At 41.8% G+C, this 15,000-nt stretch overlaps 1 pseudogene; it reads left to right on the forward strand.

Moving 5' to 3' along the window:
- LOC117448530 (suppressor of tumorigenicity 7 protein homolog) overlaps nucleotides 1–15,000 on the forward strand; it is a 90,191-nt pseudogene that overhangs the window by 66,962 nt on the left and 8,229 nt on the right.

The raw sequence follows: 15,000 nt of genomic DNA on the forward strand, positions 1-15,000 counted from the left end.
AACGCAGAGACCACATGTGGCGTCAACCAGACCGGTTACACACACACACACACGTTCTCACTCCCATCCCGTCACATATTGACGGACAGTCAGGGCCCCTCCCCAATGTGTTGAATACTGGCAACTTCTAATTGTGGGAAAAACGAAAACGTTCAGTAGAGACGTCCCATAGAACATTTTGCGAAACACACAGTGTAGTGTGTAGTTCTGGGGGGGCGTTCGATTCCAGTTTTGGATAGTCTGGCGTGGTTTTGTTCCATTTCAAACAGCTGTTTGACGCTGCGTAACCTTGGCGCACTGCCACTCCAACATCCAATCCCAGACCTTGAAGATTAATCACGGGGACTGTAGTCCTAAACGATAGCTGGGGATTATGGGTAGTGTAGTGTCTTCGGCCATCTAAACTCAAAATGTTGACAATCGCAATGATGCTCGAAATGTCCCTTATAGGCCTACGTCTGTTTCCGGTTATTTTTATTTTGAAATTCAGTTCCTGACAAAAAAGCCCGAGATTATGGAATTAAACCAATAAATAAAAGCAAGGATAATTGTGTGTTATTGGTGAGTAAATAACAGTGTGTTATTTTGAAAAGAATAACAAATTAGAAGGAAAAAAAGATTTAAAAAATACAGATTTCAGTATCCTGAGGCTCTGAGCCCCATGCATTTTCCTCACAGACGGCAACACTAAAGGTCTAAAATAAAGACCTAAATGAATATTTGGATGTTCTTGCCTTTAGATTCTCCCAATAAGTCCAAGTACAGAGGGTGACTCTGCTGTGAAAAAACACATTTCCACCAAAAAACTTTAGCAACCATGTGTACACATTCATGAAGTAATCTTCGTCATAACTAGCAAACTAAACATCATGTACATGTACTGCACAAATAATCAGAAATAAAAACTCATTACTCGCATAAAATGACATCAAAACACATTTTAATGAAATGAACCTTAAAATAGGCATTTTCCACCGAGAATAACACGAAGGGCGGCCATTGTTGTTGATCACGTGGTCTGGGAGCTGTTGCAGCGTCCATAGCAACCACCTTAGCAACCATGATGTGTACACATTCATGAAGTAATCTTCGTCATAACTAGCAAACTAAACATCATGTACATGTACTGCACAAATAATCAGAAATAAAAACTCATATTAATCGCATAAAATGACATCACAAACACATTTTAATGGCCAAATGAACCTTAAAATAGGCATTTTCCACCGATAATAACACGAAGGGCGGCCATTGTTGTTGATCACGTGGTCTATGAAGGTCTATGGGACGCCCTGCCCGTAGAAGCCTGACGGTCAAGGGGTCCGCTGTCCGTAATAGAGTGGCGGGGAGGGGGCCTGACCGTCCGTCAATATGTGACGGGATGGGAGTGAGAACTTGTTGCCACACGCACGCACACGCACACACACACACACACACACACACAAATAGATGCAAACACACAGGAAAAACACCGCGAGGGATTGAGGGATTAGATTTTATTATACATCCATGGATTAGATGAGTAAAACGTAAGGAGGAAGCCTGGAAGACTGCAGCAGGAGAATTGAGAGGCAGAGGAAGTGATGGACAGATAAAAGGAAGGAGGTTAAAGCAGCAGCTTAGCGCCCCTGGTGGGAGAAACTAACAAAATACACTTGACAGAACAGTCAGCAGCAGCAGCGTCTGTACCGTACAGTAAATGTATGTTGTGACAGTTAGCTGATGCTTTGATCCACTGTGACTCGAGTCTGACGGTAAAATATGTTTCACAGCTTTGTTCATCTCTGCAGCATTCAGGAAGTTAAAGCTGCAACTGTTTGTTTTTTATGAATCCATGTTTAATTTGCCATTTGATTGTAAATCAATAAAATGTCAAAAATGATTATGGATCTATGGGAGAAACGTTAGTGTAACCGATGTATAACTTCACTTGTTTATATTTCAGTAAAATCATTGTCCATACTTTATTTGTAAAACTTGTCACTGTCACTTTATATTTTAGATGCTTTTATTTTGAAAAGTATATTTTATTTTGGTACTCTTGGCACCGGCACATTTCTGCAGACTCGCGCAGCTTTCCTCAGTTAGCTTCAGGCTGCACTGAGGAGAAGTAAGTGGAACGAGTGGTGTCATAACCAGTGGTGAAAGTGTGCCGGTCCTACCCGGTCCTTAGTACCGGTAAGAGATTTCCAGGCGGTCCGGAGGACCAGGAAGAATTGACAGGTCCACCCGTGGAATTTATAATACGAAGGGAAGATATTTTGGTTTGGATTACTGGTCTGGGGGAAGCTCGGAGTGTGGTGTGTGTGTGTGTGTGTGTGTGTGTGTGTGTGTGTGTGTGTGTGTGTGTGTGTGTGTGTGTGTGTGTGTGTGTGTGGTGTGTGTGTGGTGTGTGTGGTGTGTGTGTGTGTGTGTGTGTGTGTGTGTGTGTGTGTGTGTGGTGTGTGTGTTGTGTGTGTGTGTGTGTGTGTGTGTGTGTGTGTGGTGTGGTGTGTGTGTGTGTGTGTGTGTTTCCCGGGGACTCACGAGAAACCAGAGATGGAGTACTCGAGTCCTGGACTCGGACTTGAGTGCCGATTTTCGGGACTCGTGACTTGACTCGGACTCGGGCACTGATTGACGCGACTTGGACTTGGACTCGTGAATTCTCGCACAGGATGACTTGGACTCGGACTCGGACTCGTGAATTCCCCCCCCCACGATGACTCGGACTCGACTCGTACATTGACGCTCCGACTTGGACTCGGACTCGAGCACATTTTCTCTGGAGTCTGATGTCCTCTATCCTGTATGGCGAGTTCACGTACTGGGCCCCGCTGTTCCAGTCTAGAGATGTCTACAGACACACCCCGCATCATGCTGTATGCTTTCACACATTCTGCTTCCACATTGGAAAAGAGCAGAGCAAAATGCTCGTTATGTGGAAACAATATAGAAGAGAAGGCTCCGTAACACATTACTCTAAGGATCGAGTTCAGACATATAGGCTGTCTTGAACACTATCATCAGAGTAACGTGATCTAATCAATAAATAAAGATTCAGCCGATAACACGAAAGCTCATGGCTACTTAACATGCATAATGACATCATTTTGCATGCTAAGTAGCCATGTGCTTTCTGGGGCTAAATCTTTATCGGTAAACTGATTTAACCCGTAAAAGTTCCTTCAAAATAAGAGTCCCAATCCTATTACTATCAAAATAAAAGTGCAAAACGAAAACTTTACCATAGAAAAATATTGGCATACAAATATAATCACTTCTCTAAAAGGTAACTCATTTTAAATATAGTTTATTTATATATAATAATAATATTAATATTAGAAATAAGCTTTATATTTGTATAGCACCTATTACAAGAATTGTAGCCAAACTCGCTTCACAGCAGTTCAATAGACAGGATAACAGCAATGTAGAGAAGCAGCTACATTTCAAAACATATATCCACGAAGATTAATACATGAAGACTTGTGACTCGGACTTGACTTGGACTCTTCTTAAGTGACTCGGAATTGGACTCGGACTCGAACACAGGTAATGATGACTCGGACTCGACTTGGACACTCCTTGGGTGACTCGGACTTGGACTCGGACTCGACTACGACTCTCCCTTGGTGACTCGGACTTGGACTCGGACTCGAAGAGTGGTGACTCGAGGGTGACTTGGACTCGTGAATTGGTGACTTGACTACAACACTGCGAGAAACACCGGCTGTTGTTAAGCCTGCAGTGACGTTAAGTTACTCCGTTCTCCGCTTGTAATTATACCGTTACAAGCTTCAAAGTTGTATTTATCATCTGAATTTGCCGAAACAAGTTTAATATTCTGAAAGCCAAGACTTTGTTTAATTGAAATCAGATGAAAACAAACTGTCACGGACCCTGCCGTGTTATCTATGATTACTATACACCTTACATTAATAATTTCAGCCGGAGGGAGGGGGGGCGGCGCTGCTGGAAGAGCAGATTGCGAGTGAGAGCTGTCTGTCTTCGTCCCTTTACAAGCTTCAAAAATGTATTTATCGTGTGATTTTGGAAATCAAAGTTTCATATTCTGAAAGCCAAGACTTTGTTTGTTTAAAATAGTTTTTTACGCAAATCCACGTTTATTTTGAAATGAGCCGTTGAGACTTCCGACTGATTTCGATAGAGCGGGTATTTGCTTTTTCACACTTGATCAGAACAGCGGGAGGAGAAAGGAATAGAGTGACTGAATGACAGCTAGAAAATTAGGCTACGTGGTAATTAAAGCAAAAATGCAAACGACGATTCTTCAGATGTTTAAGAGAAAGGAGAGAGATGAAGAAACTCAGAATGTGCTTAAAATTAGAAAACAACGCCCACAGATGACACAGGTGATGCTGCTTATTTAGCCCAGAGAATGAACCTGGCCATGATGTATAATAAGTTAGCTAACTAGCTAACTGTATATCTTAAATATAACATTAAATATTTTTGCTTTTGATATCTTCTATTTTAATCTGCACATTGTTGCATACATTTTATTTTATTAGTATTTTAATTTATGTAACCAATATTCTGAAAATCTAAGAAAGACAGAGACATTGTACATTTTTGACTGTCTGCTGAATTTAGTTATACATTTGTATTCTAATTTATAACAGTTGAGGCCCAGAGGGAGGAAGAGGAGACTCAGACAGAAGAAGTGGCAGGCAGGTCCCTCAGAAGGCCACCACAGGTGATGCTAGCGCTACTGCATACCCTTCTATATGGAAAGAAGAACAATATGAACAGTTCAAACAGAAAAATGAATGGATGTATGCTCACAATGGAAGGCTGTACCCCATGCCATGATGTGAAGGATCTGGGTGTCATGGCATCACGTGGTGTTAATATTGCTATTCAGTGGGCTGATGGAAAGATAATCCCAGCTGGTCAATCAAGGGATGTCCAGCTTTCATCACTGCGCAAAAAAATCCGTGAGCACAAGAACTCTGCAGCACATAATGAAGCAGTCAAGATTCTTCAGACAGCAAAGAAAGATATTCTTCTGAACATGAACGTGAGTAGTCAGGAGTCTTTGTTTGAGTCTACTGCCAAGGTATTCATGACAGCCTATTATGTGGCCAAGAACAACAAGCCTTTCACAGACTTTGAGAGTTTGATTGACCTGCAGCATGCAAATTCTGCTGATTTAGGGCGTATTTTGCATAGCAAAACTGTCTGTGTTGGTTTAGGGTTAGGGTTAGTGAAGTGGAGTGAAGTTTAGGCTGTGAAGTTTGTGTTCAGGTATGCATGAAGCTGGGGGCGGGAGGAGAACAATATGAACCAATGAAGGTCGGGGTAGCATTATAGTACCTGCAAGAAATTCAAACCACTTTCACCCCTGGTCATAACTGTTGTATTTTATATGTTAATAGATTGTTTAATGTTACACTTCACACAAGCCAAACCTATTTGCAGTTAATATTTATATTTTGCCGTGTGTGACTAGTTTATATAATGTGCAGCGCTTCAAACTGTTTGGGAGCTTTCTAAAGTTTAGCTAAGCTAACCTAACATGTGGGTGTTTTCTTCCACTGAAGGTGTGAAGCTAGAAAGCTGATGAAGCGATTTCCTGCTCTAATTGCTATATTCTGTTTTGCACAGGTATGTGGGTATTCTTTTTGTGTTTGTAACTGTAAATTGTATTGTTTGTTATGTATACTTTCCTGAGTTAGCTTCAGGCTGCACTGAGGAGAAGTGTGAAGCCAGAAAGCTGATGAAGCGATTTCCTGCTCTAATTGTTATATTCTGTTTTGCACAGAGAATAAATCCCGTTTGGCAAGAAGGAAGTCGTTCTCATTTACACAACGCATACACAACGCAGAGACCACATATGGCGTCAAACCAGACCGGTTACACACACACACACACACACACACACACACACACCACACACACACACACACACACACACACACACACACGTTCTCACTCCCATCCCGTCACATATTGACGGACAGTCAGGGCCCCTCCCCAATGTGTTGAATACTGGCAACTTCTAATTGTGGGAAAAACGAAAACGTTCAGTAGAGACGTCCCATAGAACATTTTGCGAAACACAACAGTGTAGTGTGTAGTGTGTAGTTCTGGGGGGGCGTTCGATTCCAGTTTTGGATAGTCTGGCGTGGTTTTGTTACATTTCAAACAGCTGTTTGACGCTGTAACCTTGGCGCACTGCCACTCCAACATCCAATCCCAGACCTTGAAGATTAATCACGGGGACTGTAGTCCTAAACGATAGCTGGGGATTATGGGTAGTGTAGTGTCTTCGGCCATTCTAAACTCAAACATGTTGACAATCGCAATGATGCTCGAAATGTCCCTTATAGGCCTACGTCTGTTTCCGGTTATTTTTATTTTGAAATTCAGTTCCTGACGGACGCCAAAAAAGCCCGAGATTATGGAATTAAACCAATAAATAAAAGCAAGGATAATTGTGTGTTATTGGTGAGTAAATAACAGTGTGTTATTTTGAAAAGAATAGCAAATTAGAAGGAAAAAAAGATTTAAAAAATACAGATTTCAGTATCCTGAGGCTCTGAGCCCCATGCATTTTCCTCACAGACGGCAACACTAAAGGTCTAAAATAAAGACCTAAATGAATATTTGGGATGTTCTTGCCTTTAGATTCTCCCAATAAGTCCAAGTACAGAGGGTGACTCTGCTGTGAAAAAACTAGGGCTGTCAGTCGATTAAAATATTTAATCGCGATTAATCGCATGATTGTCCATAGTTAATCGCGATTAATCGCAAATTAATCGCACATTTTATCTGTTCTAAATATTCCTTAGAGGAATATTTTTCAAGTTTTTAATACTCTTATCAACATATGAGTGGACAAATATGCTTTATGCAAATGTTTATTATCATTTGAACAATGACAAATATTCTCATGAATATTAAACCTCTGAACATTACATTACAAACATTACAAATATTCGCCTCAATTCAACCTGGAACCTCTCATACAATACAAAGTGTGTGTGTGTGTGTGTGTGTGTGTGTGGTGTGTGTGTGTGTGTGTGTGTGTGTGTGTGTGGTGTGTGTGTGTGTGTGTGTGTGTGTGTGTGTGTGTGTGTGTGTGTGTGTGTGTGTGTGTGTGTGTGTGTGTGTGTGTGTGTGTGTGTGTGTGTGTGTGTGTGTGTGTGTGTGTGTGATCGTTGGAGCTATGTGCAACTCAAGGCATATGCTCGAACGGGAGCTGCCTGGACGCTGCGAATGTTGCGCGCATTAACACTAGCTGAGTGTGCTGACTTCTCCTACAATGTCCCGCTGTCTGCTTCCTGCATCAAGTCAAGTGCTCGGCGCAGTTGTGGCGAAATGTCGCTCCTCTGTTTTCATTTAAACAGCTCCTTATATCCGTTAGCGCAGCTAGCTAGCACCAGATGCTAACAACAACAATGCACGTAAGGTCTCTCTCTCGCTCGCTCAGGCCACACAAACATACACCCTCCCGGTTCCTCCCGATGGCCAGTCGGTGCCTGCCAGTGAGCGTGGAAGTGTGGTCTGCCACAAGCGGGCGGCAGGAGCGGGGCTGTCAGCATCAGCTTGTAGATGGTATTTTAAACTCGATGCGCTCTGAAACTACGGGGCGGCCGTGGAAAAAAATACACATGCGTTAATCGCGTTAAAATAATTAGTGGTTATTAACGCGTTAACTTGACAGCCCTAGAAAAAACACATTTCCACCAAAAAACGTTAGCAACCATGTGTACACATTCATGAAGTAATCTTCGTCATAACTAGCAAACTAAACATCATGTACATGTACTGCACAAATAATCAGAAATAAAAACTCATTAATCGCATAAAATGACATCAAAACACATTTTAATGGCCAAATGAACCTTAAAATAGGCATTTTCCACCGAGAATAACACGAAGGGCGGCCATTGTTGTTGATCACGTGGTCTATGAAGGTCTATGGGACGCCCTGCCCGTAGAAGCCTGACGGTCAAGGGGTCCGCTGTACGTAATAGAGAGGCGAAGTCCCTCCCTTTCCGGGAGCCTCCATGGGACCCCGGAAGCGTAAAATTATACATTGAAGTCAATGGAGAGAGAAAGGTTATCTTTTGATCGCGTTTGAATTGTGCCACGAATGACACATATGATGTTTGTCAATTTAAAAGAATATTTTGCAAGTCAAAAAAATTAAAATGTGTCGTAAAACTGTGAAGTTACACATTTTTTTGTGTGAAACCGCTGAGTGAACTACAGGTCTCTTGGTCTCGCACAATACGCGTCACCATCACAAAGATGGCCGTCACGTTAGCAAATTTCACCTGTTTCTTTCAGAATGAGAATAAAAGTATAAAACGAGGTGACTACAAGTCTGGACACGTTGAGAGCTGTACATACACGAAAGGGGAGTTATTCGGTTCTGTAAGAGCAGCGGGACCGGCTTTACAAGATGTTGGTGAGTAATATGAGTGCAATGTGTAACGTTAATGTCAGCTAGCTAACATTAGCTAACAAGGTACACTAACGTGTTTTGTTTCAGTAACTAGTTTTCTCCTTACGAACTTCGTGGTCTCTGTGTATGCTGTGGATAACATTAGTGTTCACAAGAACAAGGTACACTCCAGTGTTTTGTTTTAGTTGCTCTTCAGATTGAAGCGGCCAGTTTTATATCGACTATACTGTATGTGTGATCTCCTTTTACATCTCGTTGTGTCATTTGAGTTTATTTGCTGTGTGTAGATTCAAGGGTTTTGGTTATCTTGTCAATTTGTTTGGTTATCCAGGCACAGCTGTGCGTGACTCCCTCGGGTGCACTGGTATGTGTTTTCCTAATGTAGAGAGCATTGATTAATTAATAAACTACACACTGAGTCTAGATCCTGACCAAATCCTTTTTTATTGTTGATCAAATGTTTTTCAAAAATGTATTCATACACATTTAGAAAAATACAATGTACAATCACAACCAATACAACACACATTACAAAAAATACAGAAAAAACAAACAACAATAACAATCAGACAAAACTATGGAAAAATAACCCCTCCCACCCCCAGATCCGGACCATCCTTGTATTATTGCTCATTCAATCTATTATAGCATGCTAACAAACATGGTACTTACTTTATTTGTACAGATCTGCATGGGAGGCGATGGCGCGATGCAGAGCGCTGTCTGTGATTGTGCACGGGGGATGTACAAATGCAGCCACGCTGCAGCATTGGCAATGTGCCATGTGGCAGATCAGCTCCACAGATGTTGAGTGCCAGTGGAGGAAGCCTGGCACTTCCAAAGTAGTCCAGCCGGTGTCTCAACTCTACCAACAGTGAGAGGAGACATACAACCCACTGGCCAGAGACATCGCCACTCAGGATCTAGACTGGTTCAGGTCTGCACTGAGGGGCGCACAGTGTGGCATGGCATGGCTTTTGTCACCTGAGCCAGAGCCGCGGCCTCAACATCAGGCCATTGTCACCGTGCCGGAGCTGGTGAAGGGGCATGGGGGCTTGAGGCAATTCTTGCCTCAATGCGACTGAGCAGAGACCAGCAAGCTGCCATCCAGACAGCCACCGGAGGACAGCGGACAAAGTGGCAGTTACACAGGCGGGGCAGGTTGACAGCCAGCAAGTTTGGTGCTGTGCTGCGGTCGGGACTTTCATCCACTCCATGCGCGTCCCTCATGAAGAGGGTGCTCGGGGGGTACAACTTGGACGGAGTCATGGCTGTCAACTGGGGGGTTGTAAACGAGGCCGAAGGGGTGAAGGCTTTTGTGCAGGCCTATCAGGAGACAGTGTTCGAGTCTGGTCTCTTTGTGAGTGAGTCAGTGTTTTGGGAGCATCCCCCGATGGACTTGTGCAGCCATCTGCCCTGCTGGAGGTGAAGTGTCCACCATCATTATATAGGATATATATATATATATTTGTATACATATCTGTAAATTGTATAATTTTATTTGATTTAAAAGTATTTTTGATCTCTGTCTATAAACACAAACTGAGTAAGATTGACAATAAAGTTGACTTTGAAAAATATATATATTCTTTATGAAAATAGTTGACCGTTGGAGAAATGAATCCAAATGAAACGTTGGACTGAACTACAACTACGCCTTTAAATCTCTACGGACTGTTTTTCAGTGGGATGGCAAGTTCCTATCTTTAAACATTTAGTAGTTTTTTCTCAGAACAGATTTGATTTTCTGAAGTTAATTTAACTTAACCATGTAAGGTCATTATTAAAAAGGTACAATCAATTTGTTTAGGGTTGAATAAAATAATGATAAACATTTCATTTGGATAATTTACTGACAGAATAAGAAACTCAATGATGCTCTACTCACCTGTTCCTTTTTATAAAGTGAAACGATAGATTTTAGTAAACTTAAAAACAACCTTCTCCAAAAGCTATCAAGGAATATACCGAATACTTGTTTTAGAACTTTATTACATATTTTTATATATATAGTTTGAGTGATCCATAATTGACAGAAGCTGGTGTTTACACTGACCTGTTACTCATATATTAATGTCTTCAGTAAACCACGACCTCACTCATTTCTTTCATTCATCACGGTTCAGTAAACTAAGTGACACATGAACCAGTTTAATCATTATAATAACGTAGGATTGCAACTCTTTGAAAATGTAGGTGGCTCTTAAAAGAGCCGTTGTGTTTGGGTGTGCTGGTCTCGGGTCAGTCTAAGCCCTCTCTCCGCGGATGCGGCGCGCCAGCTGGATGTCCTTGGGCATGACCCTCTTTGCTTGGTTCATCTTACTGGGGGGCAGCTACATGGATGTCGGTGCAGTCCACAATAATTGTGCAGTTGAAGGCAGAATGAATTTATTATCGACTCCGAATGAAGCACAACTTCATGTCATACAATACATTGACTTTATTTGTAATTGTGTAAAAAAATAAAGCATTGATTAGCAAGCAGGACCTGCAGGAACAGAGCACGGTGATGGATGGAGCTGGGAAGAGAGAAGAATAAAGAAAACAGATCAACTTCATTATCGGATATTAAAAATTCAATTTCAAAACAAGTTGCCGCTCCTACAGTTTTCTAGTATGTAAAGATGATTTCACTTGACCTATGCACAATATCACACTCAATACATGTGTGTCTCTGGGGGTGCATTGTGCCTTTGATGTATATAAATAATATACCATAACCAAATACTATTACGTACAGTGGAAATCAGGTTGCCAGAGCAGGTCAGTGTGCATGTTCCTCAGGGTCTCAGCAGTTACAGGTGAGGGAAAGGAAATACAAGAGAAAAAGGTCAGTAACAACACTTTGAATAATTATCTCTTCTAATAATTTTCTCTCAGTAATCACTCAACTACTGTCTTTCCAACAAACAGATTGACTCACTGTCATCACAATGAAACACGTCCAGAAGAATGTCATGCAAAGCTATCAGTACTTGAGATTATATTGGCCCCAAAAAGAACCTTGAAAGGGACGTGTGTGTGTTTGGTAAGATGAAGTGTGTGTGTGTGTGTGTGTGTGTGTGTGTGTGTGTGTGTGTGTGTGTGTGTGTGTGTGTGTGTGTGTGTGTGTGTGTGTGTGTGTGTGTGTGTGTGTGTGTGTGTGTGTGTGTGTGTGTGTGTGTGTGTGTGTGTGTGTGTGTGTGTGTGTGTGTGTGTGTGTGTGTGCGTGTGTGTGTGTGTGTGTGTGTGTGTGTGTGTGTTATCTTGGTCAGGGAGTGTATTGTGTGTGTCAGGGTGTCTGGGAAAGTGTATGTGTGTGTGTGTTGATATCTTGGTCAGGGAGTGTTGTGTGTGTGTGTGTGTGTGTGTGTGTGTGTGTGTGTGTGTGTGTGTGTGTGTGTGTGTGTGTGTGTGTGTGTGTGTGTGTGTGTGTGTGTGTGTGTGTGTGTGTGTGTGTGTGTGTGTGTGTGTGTGTGTGTGTGTGTGTGTGTGTGTGTGTGTGTGTGTGTGTGTGTGTGTGTGTGTGTGTGTGTGTGTGTGTGTGTGTGTGTGGTGTGTGTGTGTGTTAGGGTGTCTGGGAAAGTGTATGTAAGAAGGTTTATATATATAGGATTACTTTAAAACAGTCCCAAATAATACATGTTCACTTCAATACAGTTCAAGATAATACCTGTTTACTTTAATACAGTTTAGAACAATATCTGTTTGCTTTAGTTTACTTCATGTAATAAAATAATAATGTCATGGTAAGGCTACCATCACTAAAGTAATGTAATGCTAACTAACGTGCTCGCTACTCGTCGCTACTAGCTAGGTAGCTAGCTTGACTGTGTTCCATGCACAACATGTGTATTACCTGAGATGTCTGATCCGGCGACTCCTGGTCCTTTCATCAGACGGGAATCGATAGAACGAGCAAGTGGTATGATCACTTATGTGATTACAACCTGGTACAAAGCACACAGGCATCTTGTAAAAGTGAATTTATTTTTAGCAATCTCTTATTTATTGGAGGGAATAAATCAGTTATGAGATCTTCTTCTTCTTCGCTTTAATTACGAGTCGCAACCACTTGGAGCATTATCGCCTGTGACATCACTTACGCGAGCCAGAATGGGATTTGGGATTTGTAGTCTTTGTAGTCGCGTATTTTTCATAGTCTTATATTTCAACAGTTTTACGACAAAATGTGACTTTTTTGACATGGAACTTATTGTTTAAGATTGACAAACATCATATGTGTAGTTCGTGGCACAATTCAAACGGGATCAAAAGATACGTGTTCTCTCTCCATTGAATTCAATGTTAATTTTTCGCTTCCGGGGTCCCATGGGCCGGAAGTAGATGGGCGTGACTTCGCCTCTCTATAGAGTGACGGGGAGGGGCCCTGACCGTCCGTCAATATGTGACGGGATGGGAGTGAGAACGTGTTGCACACACGCACGCACGCGCACACACACACACAAATAGATGCAAACACACAGAAAACACCGCGAGGGATTGAGGGATTAGATGTTATTATACATCCATGGATTAGATGAGTAAAATGTAAGGAGGAAGCTGGAAGACTGCAGCAGGAGAATTGAGAGGCAGAGGAAGTGATGGACAGATACAAGGAAGGAGGTTAAAGCAGCAGCTGCAGCGCCCCCTGGTGGGAAACTAACAAAACACACTTGACAGAACAGTCAGCAGCAGCAGCGTCTGTACGTACAGTAAATGTATGTGTGACAGTTAGCTGATGCTTTGATCCACTATGACTCGAGTCTGACGGTAAAATATGTTTCACAGCTTTGTTCATCTCTGCAGCATTCAGGAAGTTAAAGCTGCAACTGTTTGTTTTTTATGAATCCATGTTTAATTTTCCATTTGATTGTAAGTCAATAAAATGTCAAAAATGATTATGGATCTATGGGAGAAACGTTAGCAAGAAGTTATATTTCTAAAGCTGTCATTTATAATTTGTATTATTTTTATGGTTCGGCTAATTCATCAACAAGTACCATAATATATCATTATAATAATAACATTATTGTTTTTGACTTCCCCTTGATAACAACATGGTACCTTCCTAAGTATAATGTGATAAGACTTTATTGATCCTAAATGTGGATTATTTTCCGTTACAGCAGCATGTTAAAACAAGGCTTTGCACACAGTGTGAAAAATAAAAAAAACTGTAGAAAATGATCAAAAATTCAATATTAACATCTCACAAGTTGACCGTGAAAGATAATAGAAATACTGACGTACCTCTAAGCCACAGAGTCCAGTGACGGAGTAAACGTACCATGTGACTCTGGACCACGGGTCAAGGCGGAGCTTATTATTGCTGCAAGTCTCGAAACACTTTTGTCCGTCAGTTTCAAGTTTCAAGGCTTTATTGTCATGAGCACATCAGTGTAGATATGGCAATGAAAAACGTGAGTCACAGGCGCCTCCAACAGAGCAACATATATATATATATATATATATAGGAGATAATGCGGTACTATTAAATCCACGTAATTACACATCACAGCAATGAGGCTGATACATGAAACCAGGATACATCCCTTACAGTCAAACTGGATCTAAACGCAGCTGCCTGTGTGCGCTGATAAATACTTTCTGATTTCATATTTATTATATCTACTTATCAGCTACATGGCCCTAACGTGTAAAGTTATACAAGCATTTTACCAGTGCTTTTCACAAGTGTTGCAGGCCAGAGTAACTGGAGTGATTCAACAACAACACAAAGACATATCTGAGAAGAGATCAGGACAAAGAGAAAGAGGAGAAGAGAGATGAAGAGAGGGGAGCAGGAGGAAGAGGAGGAGATGAAGATATTAGTGAAGAAGAAGACATGTATGTGAGAAGCGTCAGAGAGAGGGCCAGAGGCGGGGAGCAGGGGGTGAGGAGACTCCAGCTGGACCACATGGCATGTTCTCATTCTCCTCACATGTTCCATCACAGCAGCTCAATCTAGCAGCTCTCAGTACGGACACATGTTGAAATGTGTCACCTTTAGTCATTTGTGTACTTAATTATTACTAAGTACTTTGACTGTACTTACAGTGAACAGAATTCTAGGGTATCATGAGTACGTTCTGCTGTTTTATATGTGAGTGTGTGTGTCTGAACACCTTGTTTCTCTTGTGCATTAAGGACACTTGTGGCATGATTTAACAATAAATAGGTTATGCATTATAAAATACCACGTACGGTCCGTCCTCCCGTGCCACCCTGGCATGACCTCTTGCCCCCCCATGTCAAATGTTGTAGAACCGCCACTGTATAGGACATAGAACAAATAAAACAGGTAACATAGTGCAAGACTAGTTCTGGATCCGCTAACCCCCCCTGTCCTCTCTCAGGTGGAGCAGTATGGGAACCTGATCTTCCACGGGCTGGAGGGCAGCTGTCTGGAGTTCATCGCCAACCTGGTGGCTCGCTGCATCAAGGTGCGTTCACGGAACACTCATCCAGGAAGCTATAAAGCCTTTAATGACGGAGAATTACATACATAAGATAAATATCCATCTCAAATGCAAATCAACAAACATCAACATGGACATTTTAATAGCTACCAATAAAACCCTCTCTCTTTTCCTCCGGAC

This window comes from Pseudochaenichthys georgianus, chromosome 6, assembly GCF_902827115.2.
Source record: "Pseudochaenichthys georgianus chromosome 6, fPseGeo1.2, whole genome shotgun sequence".
NCBI lineage: Eukaryota > Metazoa > Chordata > Actinopteri > Perciformes > Channichthyidae > Pseudochaenichthys > Pseudochaenichthys georgianus.